Source organism: Sarcophilus harrisii, chromosome 4 (genome assembly GCF_902635505.1).
Source record: "Sarcophilus harrisii chromosome 4, mSarHar1.11, whole genome shotgun sequence".
NCBI lineage: Eukaryota > Metazoa > Chordata > Mammalia > Dasyuromorphia > Dasyuridae > Sarcophilus > Sarcophilus harrisii.
The window spans coordinates 42362854-42389303 of NC_045429.1; the positions used below are offsets into that span (position 1 = coordinate 42362854).

The following is a 26450-nucleotide window of genomic DNA, read 5'->3' on the forward strand; positions in this document are numbered from 1 at the left end:
AATCTAACATTTTATCCACTATTCCCTCCCTACCTAACAATTCCTTCTCTTAGGGAATATTCTAATTTGGAATGAGAACACACCAAAAGGTCTTATGTTCATATTCAGTTCATAGTAGTTCATGCAAAAGCCATGTAGCACTTATGTAGGGAAAGTTACAGGACACATAACAAGACCACGAGGGTCTTGTAGAACAAGAGCAGATCAGATGGTACTCTATAAGAACATAGTAGGTTCAAGGATTAGATTAGAGTAGGACTCTGATCTGTGTTTGACAGAGATGGGAATATATGAGTCAGCACCACTAATAGCAACTGCAGTCTTTTAAGTGGCACATTGGATAAGAGTAGCAGGACTGGACTCAAGAAGACTTGAATTTAAATCTGGCCTCAGACACTAGTTGTGTGACCCTGGGCAAGACACTTAACCCTGTTTGCCTCAGTTTCCTCATTTGAAAAAAATGAATTGACAGAGGAAATGGCAAGCGATTCTAATGTCTTTACTAGGATTACCCAAATGAGTTCATGAAGAGTTAGACACAACTGAAACAATTAAACAAGCATAAGAACAACAACAACAACACAATAATCATTGGCAGGAGGTGTTCTGTGTCAGGAACTAGTTTATAGAGGAAAATAGTTTAACTGAGGAAGAGAAAACTCCATGGTTCCTTTTAATGATAGCATTTGGTACTGCTCTGTCTATAGATGACCACTGATGATCTGGAGACAAGATTCGGACAGTGAAAAAATGACTTCAGCTCTCTATCTTGATGGTTGGTAAGAGTGGCTGATCAAGGTTGTTAACTAGCTTATTTGGCAAGCAATTTGCTATAGATTATATATGCACAACAATATTAAACATATTTCCACATAAATCATGTTGAGGAAAAAAAAAGAATCAGAATAAAAGGGCAAAACAATGAGAAAGAAAAAAAACCAATGAAACCAAAAATAGTGTACATCAATCTGTATTCAGACTCCATAATTCTTTCTCTGCATGTGGATGGTATTTTTCCATCATGAGTCTTTGGGATTGTGTTAGATCATTGTATTATTGAAAAGAGCTAAGTCTGTCATAGTTGATCATCATGTAATCTTGCTGTTGCTAGTACAATAGTTCTGTTCACTTCACTCAGCATCAATTCACTAAGGTCTTTCCAGGTTTTTCTGAAATCCACCTCCTCCTCATTTCTTATAAAATAATAAATTCATATATTACAATTTGTTCAGTCATTCCCCAATTGATGGGGAGAAAGTTCTTATATAATCACAAAGAGAGTTTTATATCAATATATTGATACATGTAGGTCTCCCCTCCCTTTTAAAATAATCTCTTAAAGATACAGTCTTAGTAATGATATTTATTGCTGGTTCTAAGGTTTAGCTTTATAACATTTTAGGCACAGTTCCAAATTACTCTCCAGAATGGTTGGATCAGTTCACAACTCCATCAACAATATAGTAATATTCTGATTTTTTCACATCCTCTCCAACATTTATCATTTTCCTTTTTTGTCATAGTAGCCAATCTGATAGATGTGAAGTGGCAGCTCAGAGGTTTTTTCATCTATACTTCTCTAAAGAGTAGTGATTTAGAACATCTTTGTCATATGATTTAGCTTTAATTTTTTCATCTGAAAATTTCCTGTTCATAATCTTTGGAAACTTATGAATTGAAGAATGACTTGTGTTTCTATAAATTTGACTCAGTTCTTTATATATTTAAAAAATGAAACCTTTGTCAGAAATATTGGTCATAAAATTTGTTTCCTAGCTTTTTGTTTCCTTTCTAATCTTGATTGCATTGGCTTTGTGCAAAAACCTTTTAACTCAATGTAATCAAATCATCAATTTTGTATTTTGTAATGTTCTTTATCTTTTGTTTGGTCATAAATTTTTCCTTTCTATGTAGATTTAATAAATTAGATTGTCTAATTATTTAACCATTTTGGCCATATCTTGGTAAAAGGTGTGAGATATTGGTCAATGCATACCTAGTTTATATCATACTGTTTTCCAGTTTTCCTAGCAATTTTTGTCAAATAGTGAGTACTTATGCCAGAAGTTGAAGTCTTTCAGTTTATCAAACAGTATATGACATTGACTATTGTGTCTTGTGTACCTAACCTATTTCAGTTATCCACCATGCTATTTCTAAACATCAAATAGTTTTGATGATTGCTGGTTAATAATGTAGTTTTAGATATGCTATTGTTAGGCCCCTTTCCTTTGAAATGTTTTTTTTTAATTACTTCCCTTCATATTTTTGATGTTTAGTCCTTGCAGATAAATTTTATTATTTTTTTCACTGTATAAAACAATTTTTGGTAGCTTGATTGGTATGGCACTAAAAAATAAATTAATTTTGATGCAGTTGTCATTTTTAACATATTATCTTGACCTACCCATAAGTGCTTGATATTTTTCAATTGTTTAGCTATAACATTGTGTGAAAAGTGCTTTGTAATTATGTTTATATAGTTTTGGGATTTGTCTTGACAAGTAGAGTGCAAAATCTTTTTATGTATTATATTTACATAAGTAATATATTTATATATGTATTATCTACAGGTACTTTAAATGGAATTTCTCTTTCTACTTGCCATTCATTTATAATAGCAAGAGAATGGCAATTGAGGACATAGAACATGCAATCATTATTAAATGACACGATTATAAGGAGAGCATCCTTTTAGAGGTTATAGCTTTGCTGTCTATAGAATTGAATTTTGCTATTTTTGTATTCCTTAATCTAGTTTACTGCTCTCCAAACTATGTAAAATAAGAGTAAAAGGAGAGGAAAAGATAGCATTGTTGAGAGAACTTGGGATGATTTGAGTTCAAGTTCTCATCTTACACATCTTGATGACTAAATACCATCATTTTTTTCTGGAGCTATATTTGTGTTGCTCTTTCATGATCTAATTACTGGGCAATTGTTCACCATTAGAGGTGATGACTCTTGTCACACAGTATTAACTAGGTATCCTATCATTTGCTGAACATGAAAGCATTTCTTAACTTAGAGTGTTTAATCACTCCTGAGCATTGCTTTGTGAATTGCTCAGGACACATGGTGAATATTGGGTTGATTGTCTCAAGTGGTTCTATATCACTGCATCTTTTGCTTCTGTCTCCTTTCTATTTATAGAGCCATTCTGGTTTCCATCCCAGTTTAGGCTTAAGGAACATGATAATATGATGGGCAGGAAGCTGGGTTTGTTGTTTAAAGAACCCTGCTTTGAAACTTTGAATGATTTTGAATAAGGAGCTTGATCTCTCTGGGCCTCATCAAAACAACAACAACAAAAAAAAACTTACATAAGAAAGTTAGATGACCTCCAAGTTGTTTTTCAACTCTAAATCTATGATTTTATGAGTCACTTTTACTAAAGTAATATTGTTAACATATAGACCCTCATCACTTCTTCCCTAGACTATTACTGTAGACTTCTAATTGGTGTTGTTCCACTTTCAGGTCTCTCATTTCTCTAATGTATCCTCCAGACATGTCATGATAGATAACTTTCCTGCCCAATAAACTCCAGTGGCTTCCTCTTACCTCTAGGATCAAATAAAAACCTTTGCTTGACATGAATTGTCTTTCATGACTGAATCCAACTCATCTTTATAATTTATACTTTATTTCCCTTCATTCATTCTTTGGTTCAGTTAAACTGGTCTTTGTGTTTTTCATAAGTAACTTGCTATTACAAGCCTTTCCCCATGTCTGTTATATGTTTCCTCTTTATCCCAAACTTTTAAAATCCCTATATTATTTCGGAACTTAGCTCAAATATCTTTTCCTTAATATGTTTCTAATACTCCTATTTACTAGTACTTCTCTCTCAAATTTTATACATATATTTATTTACATATACATATACGTACATATATACTATATATACATACATATCTATCTATCCAGCTGTCTGTCTATCTATCTATCTATCTATCTATGCTGTCTCTTGTTACTTTACTTCTGATAAGTTCTTTAGAATGATAGGCTATTTAAATGTTACCTTTATATCCTTGGTATCTTGCACTGTGGCAGCCACTAGATTCTGTATGCATTTATTGTGTCTACTCCCAGGGGTCCTCAAATTACAGCCTGCAGGTCAGATGGAGCAGCTAAGGACGTTTATCCCCCTCACCTAGGGCTATGAAGTTTATTTAAAGGCCCACAAAACAAAGTTTTTTGTTTTTACTATAGTCTGGCCCTCCAATAGTCTGAGGGACAGTGGACTGGCCCCTTATTTAAAAAGTTTGAGGATCCCTATAATCTAGGCAGTAGTGATGGGATACAATTAAAAAACATAGTCCTTGGCCTCCATGAACTTATAATCTAATGAGAGGAGACAACACATATGAGGGATTGTATTAAATGCTGATTGATTGACTGACAGATTGGTTTGTAGCTTGTAAGCTCTTTTGGTGATACTTTCTACCCTTTTAAATGCATCGGTGCTGCAGAGGAAGGTGAGGCTGACATCTCCAGTCTAGCCACCACACCTAGCCAACAAAACTTCGTCTCCAGGCTCTTTGGTGTTTTCTGTGATTATGTCCAGACAGAGATCACAGTTCTTTCTTGCAGATAATTATATCATTTAGGATTGGACATGCTAACATTCCTCTCTGGCTTATCATCAAATGATTTTGAGACAGAACAAAAAATAAATGATGGATTTGAGGTCATTGCTATTCTGAATTATTAACTTTATTATGCAGATTTATTGATGGCAGAACCACTTGTTCTCACATTGTATCTTTGCCTGGGAAAGTAGACTAAAAGAAGATCTGGATCCAAATCCTTCCACAGACACATATTAATTTTTCTGTCTAGTTATATTCCCCTTTTTGTGCCTCTTTCCTTCCTTCCTTCTTTTTCCTTCCTTCCTTCTTTCCTTGGCAATTGGAGTTAACTTGGCCAGGGTCACACAACTAGGAAATATTAAGTGTCTGAGACCAAATTTGTGCCTCAATTATTTCATCTGTAAAGTGGGATTATTGAAAAGTCTGCAAGCTATTAATCCAGGATGCTATGATCTCATTCTCCCTTCCTTGAATTGTATAAGTTTTTATCTTTATCCTACTCTTGAACCATGTGAAGGAAATCTTTCCTGACTCAGATTTCTAGGGCATCCAGCCTTTTCTCTTTTAGCCATTCTCCTGTTGGCTCTTAGTCAAAATCTCCTATTTCCAGCAAGCTTCTTTGGACTCCCAACCACTCATCTCCTGGGGAGACATCTTCCTGCTTCCTAGACCTTCCATTTCCTTCACTATGAAACCTTGACCTCAATTGGCCAGAAATAGCAAGAACCCAATTAACAAGCATCCATTTGTGTGTGCTGTGCTCTTTGTTCACACTCAACCTCTGACCAGTGAATCCATGATCTGAAAAATTCAAGATCCTTTTTCAATTTCCTTTGGGGTAGAACAAGGAAGGGCTAGTAGGCTGAGAGCCAAGCTGCCTAACCTAAATTCACCCCTTTCCCACTTCAGGACATACAGTTTAGAGACAAAGCAGCAAACTACAATCCAAATCCTCCCCAAAAAACAAACCAAAAAAACCCCAAAAACTTTGTAAGGAGCCTCATTGTTTTTTAAAGTCTTTTGTACATTCCTTCCCTACTCCCTACCTTCCCCCTGAATGCTCCGGATGGGCTTTTTTCCTGTTTTACTGCCACAGCCAAAGGAAAAGGGTCAGGTGAAGTTTCAGGGGTTAAAAAGAAAGTCTTCCAAGGGGAGGAATGTGTTTAAATTATTCAGAAATCGTCCATCTTCCTTGCTCAGCTTCTTATTTTATATTAGTGTCACATTTCTGGTGGTTAATGTCTTTGGGAGAGTTGTGTGTAAGAAACAAGCATGTCTGTGTGGGCAACTTCAAAATTAAAATATATGAAAAAGGGACATGAAGTTCTAAGTTATTCTGCCTTGCATCTCAAGGGCTGCTATCACTGTTTTCTCTGGCTCTGTTTTCCAAAGGCATCACGAAGGCATTATGAGCTCCATAATCTCTTCAAATTCTTTTTCTGAGGCTGAGACTCAAATGAGACCAGTCTCCTCCTCCCCTCAGCAAAGCAGATCCTGCTTTGAGCACTCATGCTTTTTCTTCTGAAAAGCCTTATGCTGCTTGTTGGAGGCCTTTGAATGACAGGTCTGACCTGTTCAAATTATTTACTTCTTATTTGATTTATTTTAAGTACGCCCATTGCCCAAGGGCTTCCAGGGCTCATGGGTGAAATACAACTACAACAGTTTGAGGAAGGCCAGCAGCCTGCCCATTACTCAGTGCCAGGCTGGAGAGTCAATCTCAGCTAGCTTCCCTCACAGAGAAACACACTGAAACCAACTGGATTTCCTGGAAGTAACTCAAAATATCAGATTCCAAAATCATAACAACCTATGGAGCATGGCAATATTCTTTCCCTGGCCAAGCTCAGGTCTCGCTCTGCTAAATACCCACCTGGCAGGAGTCTGCTGGCAGACCAAAAATGAGTTCTGCCATATCATTGAGAAAGCCTTCTTCGACATCTCCTAGTTCTGTTTCCTTCTCACCAATGGTGATATTGGTGGAATTTCAGCATTGGCAAAGATTATTGTTGTGGATCAAGTTAGAAGATAAGCTAAAGGGATTGTTTCTATCATATTGAGAGGCTAACTGCTAAGAACAGGGAGTTAGAAGAATTTCAAGGCTCAGGGGAGAATTGTGTTGGGTCAGTGGGCCTGAAAAAAACTGATTATTTTGTCCTGTCTGGCTAGATTGGAGAAAATACTAATACTAGATATTAGGAAATACTAAATTGGAAATTATTAGAATATACTAAAGTTAGAACTGTCCAAATATGGAAGGCCTCTAAAATGAGACTGGGTGGACAATCACTTGCATGCTATTTTATGACGGGGATTTGCTTTTGTGTACGGGTTGAATTAGAAGGATATTAGGGTCTCTTCTAATTCTAAAATTTTGTGGTTCTATTTTAAAAGTGCTGACATTCTGGTTAAGCTTGAAGAAAAGGAACTCCTGCCTTTTCAAGAAGCTTTTTGTCATCTATGATTTAAGCCTCAGTCTCCTGAGTCAAGTAAGTCTTAAGACCTGTCCAAAACCTTCCAAGAAAAAACAAGTGATTAGATAGGTAATTGGTTAAATTAATTAGCAGCTAAATTAATTAATGAATAATTAAATAAACGAATGGATGGAGAAATGAATGATTAACTTCCCTGTTGTTCAGTTGCTTCACACTCTGATTCTATGTGGGGTTTTCTTGGCAAAGATATTGGAGTGGATTGCCATTTCCTCCTCCAGCTCTCACAGATGAGGTAACTGAGATAAAAAGAGTTAAGTGACTTGTCCATGATCACACAACTGAAGAAGAAGAAGAGCTTTCCTGACTCCATGCTCAGCACTCCATCCGCTGAGCTACTTATGCTAATAACCAGCAAAGCCTTCATTAATTAATTGTATATTTAGTATTTATCTACTACATTACAAACACTATAAAGAAAAAAAAAATCGCTATTTGGAAGGAACTGATACTTTACTGGGGAAGTGGTCGGTAGTCTGTGTTCTAGGTAAGATGAGAGAAAAAGCTTACTTGTCAGATCCCAGGCTTTCAGACGCAGTGTCTAGGAGAAGGATGGCTTGGGTATGAAGCAGCTAGATATTTCAGTAGGCAGGAATACTGGATTAGGTGCATGGGAAGTGCAAGTTCAAAAATTCTGTCATAGACACTATGTGACTCTGGACAAATAATTTAATTTCTTTAAATCTTCATATATGTCATATATAAAATAGTGACAATATAAGGGACTAACTCATAAGCTTTTTGTGAGGATCTGTTGTACGTTGCAAACCATAAAGTACTATATTAATACTAGCGATTTTTGTTAAATAATAATTAGCAAATGGCTTTTATATGTGTGTTCTTGGCTCCCTTGATATAATGTACTCTCCTTCAGTACAGACATTCTTTCCTTTTTGTCTTTGTGACTTTACTACCTAGGACAGGGTCAATCATGATATATCAGGGGCAAACTAAATCCTTGTTGATTGATCAATCCATGGAGCTATAAAACAATTTTCTGACACTCTCAGTTTGAACAATATCACTGGGATAAGGTTGCAGTCTGGTTAGAGATGTCAGCAGACCTGTAAATGTTCACCACATTATATTTATTAAACTACTCCCTGAAAATTTGTTCTGCACATTCTATAAGCCATATTTTTTTCAGGTCAATTAGTATATAACATTAGAACTGACAAAAGGTAGAAACAAATGTAGGAAGGAAGTCAAACAAGCAATCTTTATTGAGATCAAAGAACCCTTTTTTTTGGGAAAAAAATTTGTCTTTTTATTTTTAATATCATTGTAATTTTTTCCAACTCTTATCCCTTCCCCAAATGTCCAATAGAACTCTTACTTAAAAGAAAAGGAAAAAAAAACTGTTAAATGTCACAACTTCAACAGTTCTCTGTAATTCATGGATGATTAAGATCACACATGGTTAGCTAGATGGTATAGTAGAGCAGGGCTTCATAAACTTTTTCCCTTTGCAAACTCTTTTTACCTAATTTTTACATGGCCCTATATAGGTATAAAAATATATTTATATGAGTATATCTAATTTATATTTATTATATTATAATTTATAATTATATTTATATAGATATATAAAATAGGTATACCAATCAAATATTTATTGTTAATAAATCTTATGACCCCACATTCAGTTATATGACTCCATATGGGGTTACAAACCACAGTTTAAGAAGTTTTGCAGTAGAGAGTCCTGCACCTATATTTAGGAAAACATTTTCCTGAGTTCACATCTGGCCTCAGACTGACTATATGACCCTGGGCAAGTCATTTAACCCTATTTGCCTCAGTTTCTTCATCTGTAAAATGAAGTGGATAAGGAAATGGCAAATCATTTCAGTACATTTGATCAAAAACTCCATATGGGATCAGAGAAAGTTGGACATGACTGAAAAATGAATCAACAACAGCAACAAAGAACATATAATTCTTTATAAAGCATATCATGGGACTGAATGTTAGGTATAAAAGTAAAAACATTTGTTTTTTGAAGAAATAAACCTGGATGATGGAAGTTACTACAGGGAACATGGAGATTTAAAAATATATGTTTATATTTTTATTTTCACATCAATTTCATTTCCGGATGTGCCACACCTAAAAAATGAAGAAAAATCAATTCTACAAAACTAAATCCCCCTTTGAGTATGAGTCTGACAGTATTAGCAGTTCTCTTCATTCATATTTCACCCTAATCCCCAAGTTCCTTAGCTTGCAAAGTCAGGGAAGGAGAAACTTTTTTTCCTCCTCTCTCTTCTTTAGAGATATACTTGGTCACAATATAACATAGCATTCAGCTGCAGATTTATTTTATTTTATATGTATGTGCTGTCAACTTATATAGTTTTCTTTTTTAAATATAATTTTCCTTTTTATATATCTTTCCTTCTTCTGCTTACTTTATTTTGCCTCAATTCATATAAGTCCATGCATATTTTTTCTGAATTCTTTATGTCACAGTGATATTTCATCATCCATATACCATAATTTATTTAAGAATTTCCCTAATTGATGGGCACCTACTTTTTTTCTAAGTCTTTCCTACTATAAAAAGTGTTGCTATAAGTATTTTTTGCACAGATGTCATTTTTCTTTTTATCTTTGACCCTTCAGGTCATATGTCAAGCGATGGGATCTCTAAGGTCAAATTTTCATATGACTCTTAATTTCCTATGATTAAGTGTAAATTTTCAAAATTTTACAATGTGGTCCTTTTGGAGGGGAGAATGAATTACATTAGTAGATGCATTCATTTTTAATATATGACCTTGTTTCATTGTGTCATAAAACTTAGAGATGGAAGAGACTTCTTAGGTCATCCAGTCCATCACCCTGCCAGTGTACAGTGGTTTTCTCTGGAATGACTTTGTCTGAACCAGTATTAAATGACTCAAGTGATTAGACTCCCATTAGTTCCCTTGAGAGATTAGTCCATATGCTGATAGATCTCACCATTTTGAAATGTTTCCTAACATTCCGCCTGTGTTGGCTGGATGCTATTAATCTTTGCCTGAACAAGCCCCATGTGGTAATCTATAGGAGAGAACTTCACCTACATTACTCTTATAGTAAATGTTCTTCTTTCAGCATGAAGGCAATTTGTGGTCTATGAACTGTGTAACCCAATTGTACGTTGAGCAAATGTGGTGCTGTGCCTTGTAAATCTCCCCTCATTAAATAATCTGATGAAGAGCTAATTTAAAAAAAAGTTATAAAATATCAAGCAAAGACAGTTCAGGCAAATGGCCTTGAGAATGTTCCCATGTAGAAAATAGAATTTGTCTGTCTACTTGGTATTAGAACAGGCTACTTCATTCGTGAGGGAAAACATTTGCAAGGAAAGTTTGGGAAAGTTCAATTGGCATGCTTCTCTGACTTTTAAAAATGTTTTTTCTCAGAATGTGTGATTTTACCCTTTCCACTAGCTGATTTCAAGTCGTATAGGACTGAACTGATGGTATTCTGTGTTCAGAATAGGTGATTACTCATCAGTAACTTGGTGAGGAGTCTCTCCAAACATAATTAAATTGATCCTTAAGTTACTTAGTAAATAACTGGTCCTTTTCAAGGTTTTATATCTTGCCAAATTTGCCAAAAGTTGTATTGGCATTACTTTGGGGGCAATGAAGTGTGGTAAAAGAGGCAATAGCCTGGAAGATGACATAGACTTTAACCTCTACCCCAATTATGATAACTAGATAGATGACTGTTGTTAGCAAATCTACTACTTTGAATCTCAATTTCCTTATTTGTAAAATGGAGATAATAATGTCAGTAATAAATGAGAATGGTATTTCTACTACATATCTTACATTCTTATTGGGAACATCAAAATCCAGAATGAAGGAAAATACTCTAAACCATTTTCTCTCTCTTTCTCTCTGTCTCAGTATCTATTTCTGTTTCTTCTTATTCCCTTTGTCCTTCCCTCCATATCATCTACTTATCTTTCTATCTAATGACCCATCTTTTTTCTACCTAAATAAATATTTCTATCTTTTTTGTTTTTATCTATTTAAACAAACATTTCTGTATATGCCACCTATAATTCAGGAGCAGGTTTCAAGTCCCACCTCAGAAAAATTCAATGTTCAAAAATCTCATTTTCCAGAAGAGGAAACTGAGTCCCAGTGAAGTTAAACAATTTATCTAAGGTTACTCAGTTAGTAAAGAACAGATTTCATATTACGTTATCTGACAGGTTATTCTGAATATTCTGGGAAAATTCTTCAAGAACATAAATTTCAGAGAAGATGCTGATTACAGTGACATAGAATTTCCTTATCCAAGTGTTTTTCTAAACTAGTAATTCCTAAACCTACAATTCAGAAGATTTAAACTCTAAAAGGAATGAATTATTTTATTCTTTTTCTTCTCAGAATATTGGCTCTTATATAGTTGGTGTTTAATAAATGTTTGTTGAATTGAATTAAGAACCTGAGGTCATTTCTATGCCAAAGTGAAGCTTTCAGGCAAAATGTTGAAGGAGGGTTTGTATTATTTGAAATTTCTATCAAATGCATTTGTGATTTTTAGAAAAGGAAATATAGAAAATGTGATGGCTTTGTAGATTTATAAATAAATCTATCTTCTTGTCACAAGCTAAATTTAGGCAATGAACAGCTCTAAACATATTAAGAAAGGTTTTGCTGGATTTGAACTTTGAAGAAAGTTAAGGATTCTAAGAAATAGAACTGAGAAGGCATGGGAGATATTTTGTGAAAAACATGGAGGTGGGAATTCATTTATGGAACAGCAATTTTCAAATTTAGCTGGAATGCTTACTGCATGAAGGGAAGTCATATGAAATGTATGGAAATATACATTGAAGTTAGGACAACAATCAGTTATTCAATCATTCAATGAGTGTTAATCTCTTATTATATGTCACTATGTGGAAGTTACTGTGAGATAGAGTTTTGTTCAATATAAACAGAGTCTAAGGTCTGCTTGAAGTTGTGCATTAATTGAATAATGAATTTTACTCGATGATTCTTAGCTCCCTTCCAAGTATAGAATTTTATGATTTTTATAGTTTGAAACCCATCTCAATCACTTTGGAGGAAAATTTTTTAATTGCTTCCTTTAAAAGTCCTCTCAAATTTTGATATTAATTTATATTGGCTGACAATTTAAAATTATGGTAGAAAGGACATGTGGCAGAGTGAAGACTGTGTAACTTTGGAATAAGCCAATGGACCTGTTTCTTTTCTGTAAAATGAATAGATTGGATGGAATGATGTCTAAGGTCTCTTCTAGATAACTGGATTTTAGATTTAGAATTGGCAAGGCTCTTAGAGGTCATCAAGTCCAATATCTTCATTTTCCAAGTGAAGAAACCAAGATCTGTCTAATGTTACAAAGGTAGATTTGGAATGGATCCTAGAAACTTGGACTTTGGAGCTAGTGTTTTTTCCAGTGAGTGACAGTGTCTTCTTAAATTTGTTGAGATTTTGAGGATATATTATCATTTTCTACCTACAAATAAGGAAATGTAGAAGGAAAACTTTAGGAGTAATTTTTAAAGTGAAGATTACTTATAACTTGGAGGCATTCTCATGGTTTACTTTGATATTATTTTCTAAAAGTTTAAAACATAGGTGCCTTCCTCCTTCATGTTTAGCATTCTGGGTGTTGTCTTCAGAGATATTTTCTGTTCCCTTTTTACTTACATTTGAACATTTACTTCCATTTACTCTTATGAATCTCTATTATTTTGCCTTCACTTTCAAAGTAATTTCAACTAATTTCTTCATGCAGGCCAGTAAATAGTTTCATGGAAAATGATCTCTAAGTGACTTTTAAGGAGATGGAATTGTTTTCCATAATGACAACACATCATAGTTGTTCAAGTTAAGTGAAAAAAGAAAAGGGTGTGTGTGTGTGTGTGTGTGTGTGTGTGTGTGTGTGTGTGTGTGAATGTGTGTCTCCTCTCAACAACCCTGAAATGGAACTATACTTATTTTATGATTTTTGTTTCAGAACTTTTTAGTTGCTGTTGTTATAATTGGAGATGGTATCATTTTTACATGATTACCATTATATCTTTTTTCTTATAAGAGAGTGATTCAATGAATTAGTGAAGCAATAAGAAAAAAAAGAACTAGAGAGGTTTATTAATTTATTTTTTGACATAATGAGGTGAGGAGAGTCCCCCAAAACATGAAAATTTGTTAAGCAATCTGTCCATTAGGATCTCTGGAAATAACCAAAGAAAATTAAACATCATTAAATGAGGAGCCCAAACTTAAAGGCTCTCCTTCCTCTCTGTCTCTGTCTTTCCATTTCTTTTTGTGTGTGTGAGTATGAAGGAATGTGTGTGTATGTTGAAGAATAGAAGAAAACCTATGGCAGAGTCTACTTTTTTGTTTGTTTGTTTTTTGCTGAGGTAGTTGGGGTTAAGTGACTTTCCCAGAGTCACACAGCTGGGAAGTGTTAAGGGTCTGAGATCAGATTTGAACTCAGGTCCTCCTGACTTCAGGGCTGATGTTTTATCCACTGTGCCGTCTAGCTACCCCCAGAATCTGGTAAATTTTCAATTTGAATATTTATACCTTCAGAACCAGCAAACTCTACTAATCTGGATTTCATTCATGACCTTGTGTTGATGGTCTATACTTAAAATAGTAATAGAAAAACGTTAACTGTGAAGATTAAAACTAAAAAGGTTTATAATACATCCCCACCTCCTTGCAGAAAGCCAGATGCTAAACATTTGCTAGTACACTACTGAGTGGGAATTTATGGATAGCCTCATGATTTTAGACTGTCCCAAACATGTATTCTCTTTAACCCCACAATATTTGAAGGAGTGAGATATAATGGATAGGACAGATTCAGGAAGATCTGATCTTACTTTTTTCATGTTATCTCAGATGTTCCCTCTCAGCTCAGATGTGTCCCTCTTATGTTAGTTAACTTCCCCTCATCTGTAAAATGGGAATAATAATAGAATCTACTTTGAAGGACTATTGTGAACATTGAATTAAATAGTATTTTGTAAAAGGCTGTCATCATCATCATCAATTCTCATTTTTCAATGAGATAAAAGAACATTTAAATGTGATTTTCAGTGTAATCTTATAATTTACTGTCATCTACAAACACCAAGGGATTCATAGGGAGTTTAGTTGTGACTCCTTCTTTGATATGAAAATCATATTCCATTCTCTTTTTTTGCTCATTTAAAAAAAGTCATATTCCATTTTACTCAGGAATGATAATGAGTTTAAGATTAGATGGAACCACCTCAGGCTTAAACTTCCTTCATGTAAGTTTCATATTGGTAGTTCCTTAGATTGTTGTGTTGGTGATATGTTGGTGGCTAATGGCTTTCTTTAAATAAGGAACTATTGTTTTTATGAGTTCTATGATTCTCACAATGCTTGGATCTATTTTATATATTTGCAGTACATGAATACACCATTCATGTGGAACAAGTTAAGTCTTTTAGCAATCAATAGACATGGCATCATAAATATAAACTTTCAGGAGGCTTATTCAATAATCACCGAATCAATAATGTATTCATCTATATACCCTAGGGATATCTTTGCCGGCACTTTTTGCTTCTCAGCCAATATATTGTTTCTTCATATTTATTTATGGATTTTAAAAAATGATCAAAGTTGTAAATACTTTGATTAATTATATAAACATATAATTGCTCTGCATTTGGAGGGATTGCTGGGGTTCTCATCTTTTAATAAGAGCTATACAATGACGACTGTTAAGGAAGGTGAGATTAAGCTGGTAAAGTGCTTTGTAAGTAATTTATAAGGAATACGATGTATTTGAGCCAATAATCAGCACTATTGTTTTCTAATTTTGCAGAGAAAGTAGAGTTTTATTCAATTCTTTTGATGTCTTCAATCCTTCAATGCATTGATGACAATTGTTCCCTTATTTATTTTATCTGCATTTTATTTGTCATTTTGGAATTCTTGATGTCATGTAGATGACCAAAAATGTTCATCCTGCTTTTCTGTTTTCTTATGTCACTTATTTCTTTACTTCTTAAGTCCACATAGTAATATTTTTAATGGATATGGAAGTGTTTATTTTGTTCTTAGCTTTGTCTCTTTGTATAAACAAACTTTTTGACTTTTGTTTTCAACTGATGCTTAAGGGAATACAATATAGCAAATAGGATCTTTCTCCCAATAACACTTTTTGCAAGTTTCTGTTTTGTTGCCTTTAATTGGGCAATATGATACTCAAACATTCTACTGCATTTAACATCTTGTTATTGATGTAGGCTTCCAATGAATTTCCACAGATATTCACTAGCCCTCTCTAGAGGCTAAAAACACCATGATAGTATTTGCTGCCTGTTACTATGACAATAGTTGGCAATGATACTGTTGTGGGCAGGTCCTGAAATATGTTCATACTTTCTATCAAAAATTGTGAGAGGATGAGTTTATTCATAAAAGCTGTATTAGATACCAATTAATTTTTTAAAATTGTTGTTTTGTAATACCGAGTTTTTTGGGTGGATTCCTGTCACCACATTGAAAAAATGGGCTTTCAAAAATTATTATCTAAATAATTTAATTTCCTCTTCAAAATCATTTGTGATATTAGTGCTATTTTTGTCATATATTTACTTTTTAGGTATACTTTCTGAAGTTTGCTTTGAGTAAAAATTTTCAGTGTCCATAAGATCTTCCAATTTTCTTGTTTGTATTTTGGATAATTCCTTGATTTTATCTCCTATATTATTTAATCTTATTTTGGGAATGAAATCATTTTTGATTCCCTACACTTTTGAAAAAAATGTTTTTATAATGACTTAATTGAGGGTAAGGTAATCACCTCTACCTCTACCACCATCACCTTTGCTTGTAATTTATTGAATATTATTTCCGATGATTTATTCCTGGGTAATATTCTCACCAATTCCCTCTCTACTCAGAACAGAGAACTTGAACTGGAAGACTAATTTGCTTAGCTCTAGAACCCCCAAGCTGGCATTCCAGTTGTCCATTGGTCAGTATCTTATGAGATCTACTATGTCTAGTTACAGAAATATTTGATTTAATAAGGACAATAACAATTTGTATTCATATAGTGCTTATTGTTGTTGTTTCAGTCATGTCTGGATCTTTGTGATCTTACTTAGAGTTTTATGTAATGGTTTGCCATTTCCTTCTCCAGCTCTTTTATAGATGAGGAAACTGAGGTAAACAGGTTTAAATGTCTTGCCCAAGGTTACTCAGCTAATAAGTACCTGAATCCAAATTTGAACTCTGGAAGATGAGTCTACCTGATTCCAAACCTGACTCCAGTACTCCATCTACTGTACCACTCACTGTCCCTTATATAATGCTTATTATATATCAGACATGTTATGATTTCTTTACAAAGAATATCTCAAATTATTTTGAATAGGTAGTTATTATTATTATCTGCAGAGGGCGGAACTTAGGAGAAGTATACTTGAAACAAGGTGTTGACTCAGTGGAACTGATGAGATGATCGTTATCTAGTTTACATATACTTAGTATTTAGCATGGTGATGTAATGGTTCTCTAGTCCATACATACTCATATATTGTAATGATGTAATTGTAATAGGGTGTTTAAATTGGGGACAAAGTCCCCAACAGAGACTGGTTGAGACTGTTAAGACTATCAGATTGCTGGAAGAGACTGGTTCAGATTGAGACTGGGTCAGACTATGACAGAAAGCTAGCCTGAACATTATAAATGTTCAAGAACTGAGGAAACAAAAGTTTAATGACTTTTCTAGAGTCATAGAATTTGTGTTTGAGTCTGGACTTGGACTCAGCTTTTCCTCATCATAGGCCCAATAGAGACTTTATGCATGAAGCATATTATCTATTACCCTAGACCATATATTTATTAGTTATCAAACTTTTTCATGTGCAACTTTCATGGCATCTTTACCTTCATTTTCAATTCTAAGGCCATGGCCATAATAAAATAAATAATGTCATTACTATTCAATAAGGTACATCAATGTGCCTTATCTCTATGGTTTTACTCACTATTTCTAAATCAAAATACCTTTTCCTATCATAATTGCCATATATATCTTGTCTTTTCCATTACATAAGTTTCTCTATAGTAGAAACTATCTCAATTTTCTCTTTGCATCCCCAATACTTAGTTCAGTGCTTGATACCTGTAAGCATGTAATTAATGCCTTTTATTAAACTATTTATGACATAGTACTAGCCAGCATGAAAATATTCAAATCTTCTATTCATTTTATGAGCTTTCATACTTTGCTACCATAGTTAAGCCCTCTGCAGTGAAACATTGGTTTAAGCAATGGGTGATTGGTTCTTCTGGGTTTTCCCCATGTATTTTGCTTTTGTGTGGTACCAGAACATGAAGAAATATAATTCATGTCAAAATGATTCTCAAGATCAGTTGAGTAGGACCAGGGTGCAATCCTCTACTACTCTATTTTTTAGATTCATGGTGATAGTTACAGCTAAATGACTGGGATGCTATCCCAGTCCCAAATGTTTTCATCTTCTTTCTCTGCTTTCCCAATTATCATAACATTCTCAAATTACATAGAGTCTCTGCCATTCATCACTCTGGCTAGCATTCACTGATTGTACAATTCTGCCATCCCTTGTGACATGGAGAATAAATTGGTCTTCCATAGGATTGTTGTTGTTTTAGAGGTTATAGTAGTCGTTTTTTTGGTCCTTTCCATTTCTTCCCTTTTCCCCCTTTTCCTTCTCTCCTCCTTCTTTCCTCCTCTTATCTTCACCCTCCTTCATCTTCCCTTCTTCTCATTCTCCTCCCCTTTCATATCTTCCTCCTCTTCTTTCCCTCTTTTTTTCTCTTCCTCCTGCTCCTTCCTCATTATTCAGCCTCTAAGTCACCTTACCACTATGCATGTCAGATTCTTCACTTGAGAAAACATGATAATATAATTCATAGGACTGCCTTTCACATGTACTGGCTGGGTGACCCTCTGTAAATCATCTAACCTCTCTATGCCCTCAGACAACTAAATTGCAGGATAGTTGAATATCTGTCTTTGTGATGACTGTGTTAGCACCCTGGATACCTTAAAATCAGCCAGAGTCAGGATAAGCAAAAGTCCTTGATTTTTATTCTTTATCGAAGGGAGAGGAGAGCTCTTGGACACAGGAATCTCCTCTTTCTTCTACCACCTGGAGTCACCTCACTCGTCCTACTCCACTCTCTAAATCCTCCACCCAATCTCTCTATACACCAACACATCAAGCCTGCACAGAGTAGTGCCATTCTTTCTCCAAGCATATGCTAATAGAGTATTGTCCAATTGGTAATTAGCCTTAAGTGCTCGGACCTCAGTGCATCAACTCAGTTTCAGTCCATTACATGTCTTGTGAGGGAGAATTTCCTCTTTTGAAAGTTCCTATACAGTTGGTATCGTAGGTCCAGACAAAACTGACTATTCCTTCTTCTTTTCCTCTTCCTGTTCTTCTTCATCATCACCATCATCATAATCATCATCATCATCACCCCACTGAATCAAAAGAGAAGTCCTACTTTAAAAAAAAAATGAAAAGGAATATTCAGATTCTATCTACATCCCTTTACCTCTCTAAATATCCATTTCACCATCTATAAAAATGCAAATAATATCCACTTCACAGGTTGAAATGAGATGATGCAATTGGCTTTAATTGCCAATAACATTTCAATTTCTAGGATAAATGATCATGAAAGCAAGAAGTTCAAGGAAAGAACAAATGGCTGTCCTTCATTACTCTAAGTCACAGTATGTGTGCATCCAATATCTAATCAGAAGACAATCCAATTTGTACTCAATCTTGTCAATCTTACCTCACATATCAACTCAATTATACATTTAGCTCATAGACTTTTATGGTCCAGAATTGATAAGATTTGACTCTAAGTCAGAAACATACATCATGAAAAAATCATGCAGTGTGTATTTCTTTGGATGTCTAAGTCACATTGGTGATAGTGTCACCATATGATTGTCTACCGCAGGAATTTCAGTGCTTAGACTCAGAGACTACTTCTACTTTTCCCTAAGCTAGTATTTTAAATTCCTTAGGTTGGAGCACTTCAGATTTTCATAAATAACTTCCAGCATGCATCCTGCTACTTATTTTTGTTTTTGTTTTCATTCAGCATTTTCCAATGACTCACATAAACCTCTTCTTCTAATGGTTACCAGGACTTGGGAAACTTTTTTGGATTTGGTATTTATAAAAAAAGAAGTAGAGAAAAATAGTTTTGTCTGCCATTGGAAACATTTATGGATGAATATAGTATAGGGTTCTCTTTCTTAAAAATATTCCCAGATAATATCTATCATAATGACAAAGAGAGACTTGTTTGTCTGGAACAGAGGGAGAAAAAGACTCATCCCTCTAGGTAGCCTGATAAGAATTGACTGAGATTTGAGGAACTTTCATTAAGAATTGTTCATTAGATCACATAACATAATGAGAACTGACCAAAAGACACTTGTATGTTAATAGAGCATTACTAAACTAGATGCTTCCTCCCACAAACATGAGCTGTATTATTGAAACAGGTCAACCCTCCAAACTCAAATGCAAAAGGAATTTCATTATTGATAGCATTGTCCTTTTCCAGCAACTATTAGGAAGATCACCCACTGAGAAGAATGCCAAAGAGCTCTGTGAGTAATTTACACTGCACTAAATGAACTTCTTCATAACTTCCCCAATTTCTCATCCCAAAGAAGAATTTTAAATGATAGATTGGAAAGAATTATTGGTTTAAATGTCTATTACTAATACAGTTATAAACTTTTATCAATTGGTATTATCTCATGAAGATTGCTTAATAATGATAATTCACACTTAATTGGGACTTTAAGATTTCTAAAGTGCTTTAAATATGTAATATTTCTGATCTTCCTGACAACTCTATGAAGCGAGTACTCCATTTTCCAGATAAACAAACTGGGATTTTATGGAAGCAAATGACCATGTTTAAGGTAACATTACTAATTAGTCAATATCTAAGTTTAGATTCAATCCTATATTTTCTTGCTTAATTCTAGAACTTTGTTCACTACACTGTGTTTGGAAGTGGAAACAATACTATTAAACCACTAACATCTGCCTATTTTAGACTGGTTAATTATATCAATTGGAAGAAGTTTTTAAAAATAATTTGATAACCAATTTTGAAATGTAATTCCATAATTAACATAACCAGAATTTATGAATATAGTTCCATATTTATTTCATATTTTCATTATATAAATATTTCATATTTATGAAAATAGTTTTGTAAAGCACTTTACATATGATCCTATTTGATCTTTTCTAAAATGTTTCTTGTCAATACTGTTAGAGTCCTTATTTATAGGTGACATTCTTGTGAAAAAGACTAACATGCAAACAAATATGTATATACAAGATAAAGAAAGGGTGAATTGGTAACAATCTCAGAGTGAAGGCATCAGTGTTGAGGGAAAATGGGAAAGACCTTTTACAGAAAACAGAATGTGAGCTTAGAGGTAAAGGAATCTAGGAAGTCATCTGAAACTGAGAAAGAAGAAAAGTATTTCAGGCATGGAAAATATCTAGGGAAAAATATAAAGACATGTGTCGTGAATATCAAGGTGGCTATTATTGTTGGATCATAGAATACATAAGGAGAGAGTAACATGTAAGAAGGTTATAAACATAGAGAGCATTAGGTTGTGAAGGACTTTAGAAACTAAACAGAATTTTATATTTCATGACAGTAGGAGTTTATGGTAAGGCATGTACTTTAGGAAGTTAATTTGGCAGCAGAGTGAAGGATGGACTGGGGTGTGGAGAGATTTGAGACCAATTAGCAAATCATTGCAATAATTCAAGTATGAGGTGATGATGGCCTATACCAGAGTGGTACCTGTTTCATATGACAAAAGAGTTCATATGAGAGATGTTGTAAATTTGGAATTTACAGGACTTGGAAACAAGTCCTAGGCGTTGAGAAAAGTTTGGAGGATGAAAGAAAATGAGGAAACAAGACTTGTGACTTAGTTTGTCAAGCTGGGTAATTGAGAGGATCATGGTGCCTTCTAAAGTAAGAGTGAAGGTAGGAAAAAGATTTTAAGATGAAAAATGAATTCCATTTTAGACATGTTGAATTTGAGATGCTACAGGACATCTAGTTCAAGATATCCAGTAGATAGTTGGAAATGTGAGTCTGGAAGTAAGAAGAGAGATTAGTGCTGGATAAGCAGATTGCACAAAGAGTGCCCATGAAAAATTTTTGGAAGCACCTGGAGGTTAATGAGTATAAGGAAATTCAAATTCAGTTACAAAACTGTGAAAAAGCCATCATACAAGTAGCAGGAGAACCAAGAAAACACGTGCCATGAAATCTTAGAAAAAGTACATTTAAGGAAAAGAGGATGATCAATAGTGAGGGAGGTTGCAGAGAGGTCCAGAAAGATGATATTTAAAAAGCACCCATTAGCTATGTCAATTAAGCAATCAGTAGTTACTTTGGGGAATACGATTTCAGTTGAATGATGAGGTTAAAAGCTAAATTCCAGAGAGTTTAGGAGAGTCAGCAGAGAGGAAGTAGAGTCACTAACTGCAGACAAGTTTCTCAAAGGAGTTTAGCCATGAAAGAAAAGATAGATTTGGAGTGATAGTTTTTGTGGATAGATAAGTTAAATGAGATTTTATTTTGATTTTCGCTTGTGTTAGTAGGATGATGGAGACATAAGTGTATTTACAGGCAGTGGGGAAACAGGAATAAATGAAAAGGAGAGAATGGGGATGATAGAGGAGCCAATCTACTAGAGAATACAGGATGGAATAGCTTCAAGGGTACATATAGAAAGGCTAGCCTTGCAAGGAAAAGGGTCACTTCATATGAAATAAAGATTGAAGGCAAAGATAATTGGGGATGACTTCTTAGTGATGTGAGAGAAGGTAGAGGGGGGAAAATGGAGCTCTTAGAGAATGACTTCCATTTTTCAATGAAGTCAAGGTTTTTACCTATAAGGTAAAGGGAAGGGAAACAAGGGAAGAGTTGAAGATGCATAAAGAAATTGGAAAAAGCTATTGTGGTGAGTGGGATAATCAATTACTTTGAGGATGTAAAAGGATTACAGCAAGAATCCATGTGAAATTTTTGTTCATTAAAGATTCTTATTTATATTTACATGATACAAATCTATAGTGGACCTGGTCAACATTGACTTATGATACCCCCTCAGTTATGTACAACAACATATAGCTAGAAGGGAAGTTGGAATGAAAAACCTAAGGCCAAGGTTTGTCAAGGAATAAAAATATAAATACAAGGAAAACAAGTATATAGTGTATTAGAATTGGTTCACCAATGAGTCTATTTGAACTCTGGCTGAAGGAAAGAATTAATAGAGATCTGGAAGGTCATGGTGAGAATGAAAAGCAGAATTAGGACTTAAAAGGCACAGAAAGAAAGATGGGATAATAAGCTGGGATATCCTCCTAACTCTGTCATGGAGATGAAAATAGGCTTAGAATATTTCTATAATGTTTTAAAAGAAAAGTTGGAGTGTTCTCTGAACTTTAGGATTGTCTGTTTCTACCTGACTGAGCTTATCATTACTTCCATTTTTCCATCATAAAGTAGAGCTGTAGGAACTATTACAGTTTCAGTTTCAGAGGGAAGCTTTGTGATGTTTTCTGACTTCAATTCAATTCAATATATTTACTTACTGAGAGTCTGCTAGGGACAAGAAAGTGATCTAGAAAAGAACCATGGCTGTAGAATTGGATGACCTGTATTTTCATCGTGACTTACACTGTAAGATTTTGGTGGGGTCAAGGTTTGTTCTTATGTTTAGGAAAGAGGTTCTGGTTCACTTTTTAAAATGTTTTATTATGAAGAATATAAGGATACATAGCCAATATGGCAGAGTAAAAGCAGGGGCTCATCTGAACTTTCCACCAAACCCCTTCAAATACTTTTAATTAATGACACTGAACAAATTCTAGAGCAGCAGAGTCCACCAAAAGATGAAGTAAAAAAAAATCCAATCTAAGACAACTTGGGAAGTTGGCAAGAAAGTCCATTGCACTAGGGTGAGAGTGGACTGCAGTCCAGTTCAGGCTTTGCTGGCACAGCCCTGGCCCCCCAAAACCAAGAAGAGGCCTTAGGAACTACTGAATCAACAATGGCAGCAGGGGCTTTCACAGAGCTCTCATCCCATAGGCAGTAAAGGAGTCAAACAACTGGTCAGAAGGCGATTACAGGATGTCTTTGTTAGCACTCTGTTGATTTGCTTATGTTTGGATCTGGGTTTCAGTTTTCAGCGACAATCCCAAGGCAAGGAGAAGCATTAGCACACCAGTTCACAGTCACAGTGAAATCTCACATTTTCATGGCAGAAAAAAAAAGTGCTGGCAGTCACTTACAAATCATAGCACAGGGCAGGAGAGGAGGAAATAGACTTCTTACTAAATCATACCACTTTTGAAGAATTGAAAGCTTACAGGTCCCTACAAGTATCTCTGAAAAATTACATAAAACCTCTAAATTTTAGGTCAGTACACCCTCCACTCTGGAAGCAGAGACCTACTTTAACAAAGTTAAAAACCAAGTAATAAGTTTGGAAATGAGCAAACAACAGAAAAAAATTCTGATCATAGAAAATACTATGGTGACAAAGAAGATCAAAACACACTCAGAAGAAGATAGCAAAGTCAAAGTGCCTATATCCAAAACCTCCAAAAATTTGAATTGGTCTCAGGTCATGGAAAGACTGAATTAAAAAAAAAATCCAGTAAGTGAGGTAGAGAATTAATGGAAAGAAAAATTTGAGTGATATGAGAGAACATGAAAAAAGGAGTCAACAGTTTAATAAAGGAGACACACACATACAAATATTGAAGAAAACAAATCCTTAAAAAGCAGAATTAACCTAATAAAAAAGGAGAAAAGAAGATACAAAGCTCATTGAAAAAATAATAATTCTTTAAGAGTGAGAATTGAATAATTGAAAGCTAATAAGTTTATGAGAAATCAGAAAACAATAAAATAAAGCCCCCAAATGTAAAAAAGAAGACAATGTGAAATATTTCACTGGAAAAACTGACCTGAAAAACAGTTGCAGGAGAGATAGTTTAAAAATTATTGGACTACCTGAAAGCCACAATTCAAAAAAGAGCCTAGACATCATCTTTCATCAGGGAAAACTTCCCTGATATTCTGTAACCTGAGGGTAAAATAGAAATGGAAAGAATCCATAGATCATTTCCTGAAAAAGACCACTAAATGAAAATTCCTAGGAATATTATAGCCAAATTCTGAGCTCCATGGTCAAGGAGAAAATAGTGCACTCAGTAAGAAAGAACCAATTCAAATATTGTGGACCCACAGTTAGGATAACAAAAGATTTAGCAGCTTTTACATTAAAGAATATGAATTTGAAATATGATATTCCAAAAGGCAAAAGAGCAAATAACAATCTTCTTTCTATCAAAAACTTTTCTATCAAAACTGAGTATTATCCTTAAGGGGGAAAACAGATATTCAATTAAATTGAGGCCTTTCAAGCATTCTTGATGAAAACACAGAGCTGAATAAAAAACTTGGCTTTTAAATATAATATTCAAGAGAAATAAAAAAAGGGAAACAGGAAAAAGGAATCATAAGGGACTTAATAAGGTTAAACTGTTTACATTCCTATATAGGAACATGATACTTGTAATTTGTAACAACTTTCTCATTATTTTGGCAGTTAGAAGGGGTATATATAGATAGGGCACAAGAGTGACTTGAATATCAAGAGGAAAAATAAAATCAAGAGGTGAGAGAAGAATGTACTGGAGGGGAGGGAAAGGGAGAAGCAGAATGTGGTAAAAATCATCTGCTATAAAAGAGGCAAGGAAAAAGTTTTATAGTAGAAGAATAAAAGAGGGAGAGTTATAGTAGGGAGTTAATAATGGTAGGGAGTTACTCTCACCAGAATTGACTCAAAGCAGGAATAAGATATACACTCAATGGAGTATAGAAATCTATCTTATCCTACTGAGAGGTAGGAGGAGAAGAGAATAAGTGAAGGAAGGGGTGATAGAAGGGAGAGCAGATTAGAGCAGGGACCATCGGAGAAGGGACAGGGTGAAAGGAGAGAGAGAGAATAGAATAAAGTGTGTGGTGAATAAAATTAGCAATAGTAATTGTGAAAAAATTGAAACAGGTTTCTCTTATAAAGGCTTCAATTCTCAAATATGTAGAGAACTGAGCCAAATTTCTAAAAAAAAAAAAATAAGCCCTATTCTCCAGTCACTAAATGATCAAAAGATATGAACATTTCTTAGATGAAGTAATCAAAGCTATCTATAGTCATTAAATAATGCTCTAAACTCATTATTGATCAAAGAAATGCAAATTAAAACAATTCTGAGGTACTATTTCATACATATTAGATTGGCTAATAGGACAGAAAAGAAAATTGACCAATGTGGAAAAACAATACATTAATGTATTGTTAGTATAGTTGTGAACTGATTCAACCATTCTGTAAAGCAATTTGGAACAATGCTGAAGGGCTATAAATCATACATACCCTTTGACCTGCCAATATCACTTCTAGATCTATATGACAAAGGAGACAAAAAAGTAAAACTACTTATATGTAAAATATATATATATATATATATATATATATATATATATATATATATATATATATATATATTTTAGTAGCTCTTTTTTGGGAGCAAAGATTCAGAAGTTGAGTGGGTGCTCATCAATTGGGAAATGACTAAACACATTTTGGCAAGTGATTATAATGGAATACTATTATACTATAAGGAATGATGAGCAGTATGCTCTCAGAAAATCTGGAAAGATTTCCATGAGCTTTTGCAAAGTGAATGTACTGTCCACAAAGTAACAGCAATATTGTAAGATGATGAGCTCTGTGAATGACTTAGCTATTCTTAGCAATATAATGATCCAAGACATCTCTGAAGGACTTAGGATGAAAAATGCTATAAATAGCCAGAGAAAGAACTGGTGGTGTCTGAATACAGATTGAAGTATACTTTTTTTACTTTATTTTTTGACCGTTTTTTGTCTATTTTTTTTTTACAAGATGACTATTATGGAAATGTTTTGCATGACTACAGATGTATAACCTATATCAAATTCCTTGCTTTTTCAATGCAGAAGGGTGGGGAAGAAGGAAAGGATAGAATCTGAAACTCCACATTTTAAAAAAGGAATGTTAAAAATTGTTTTTACATGTAACTGGGGAAAATAAAACTCTAAATAAATGAAAAAAATAATAGAATGCTCAACAAAAAATGTTTTTATTATGCTTTAAAAAATACTACTCTTCTTCCTAGTGCCCCACAGATATGGTCCACAGA

At 34.3% G+C, this 26450-nt stretch overlaps 1 long non-coding RNA gene across 1 annotated transcript in view; it reads left to right on the forward strand.

The window, feature by feature from the left end:
• The first annotated feature begins 708 nt into the window (after window positions 1–708).
• The window catches only part of LOC116419047, a 77267-nt gene continuing 51525 nt past the window's right edge, over window positions 709–26450 (forward strand). The window contains exon 1 of the long non-coding RNA XR_004229273.1: window positions 709–779. This is a non-coding gene — a long non-coding RNA (uncharacterized LOC116419047). The remainder of the gene's footprint in view (window positions 780–26450) is intronic.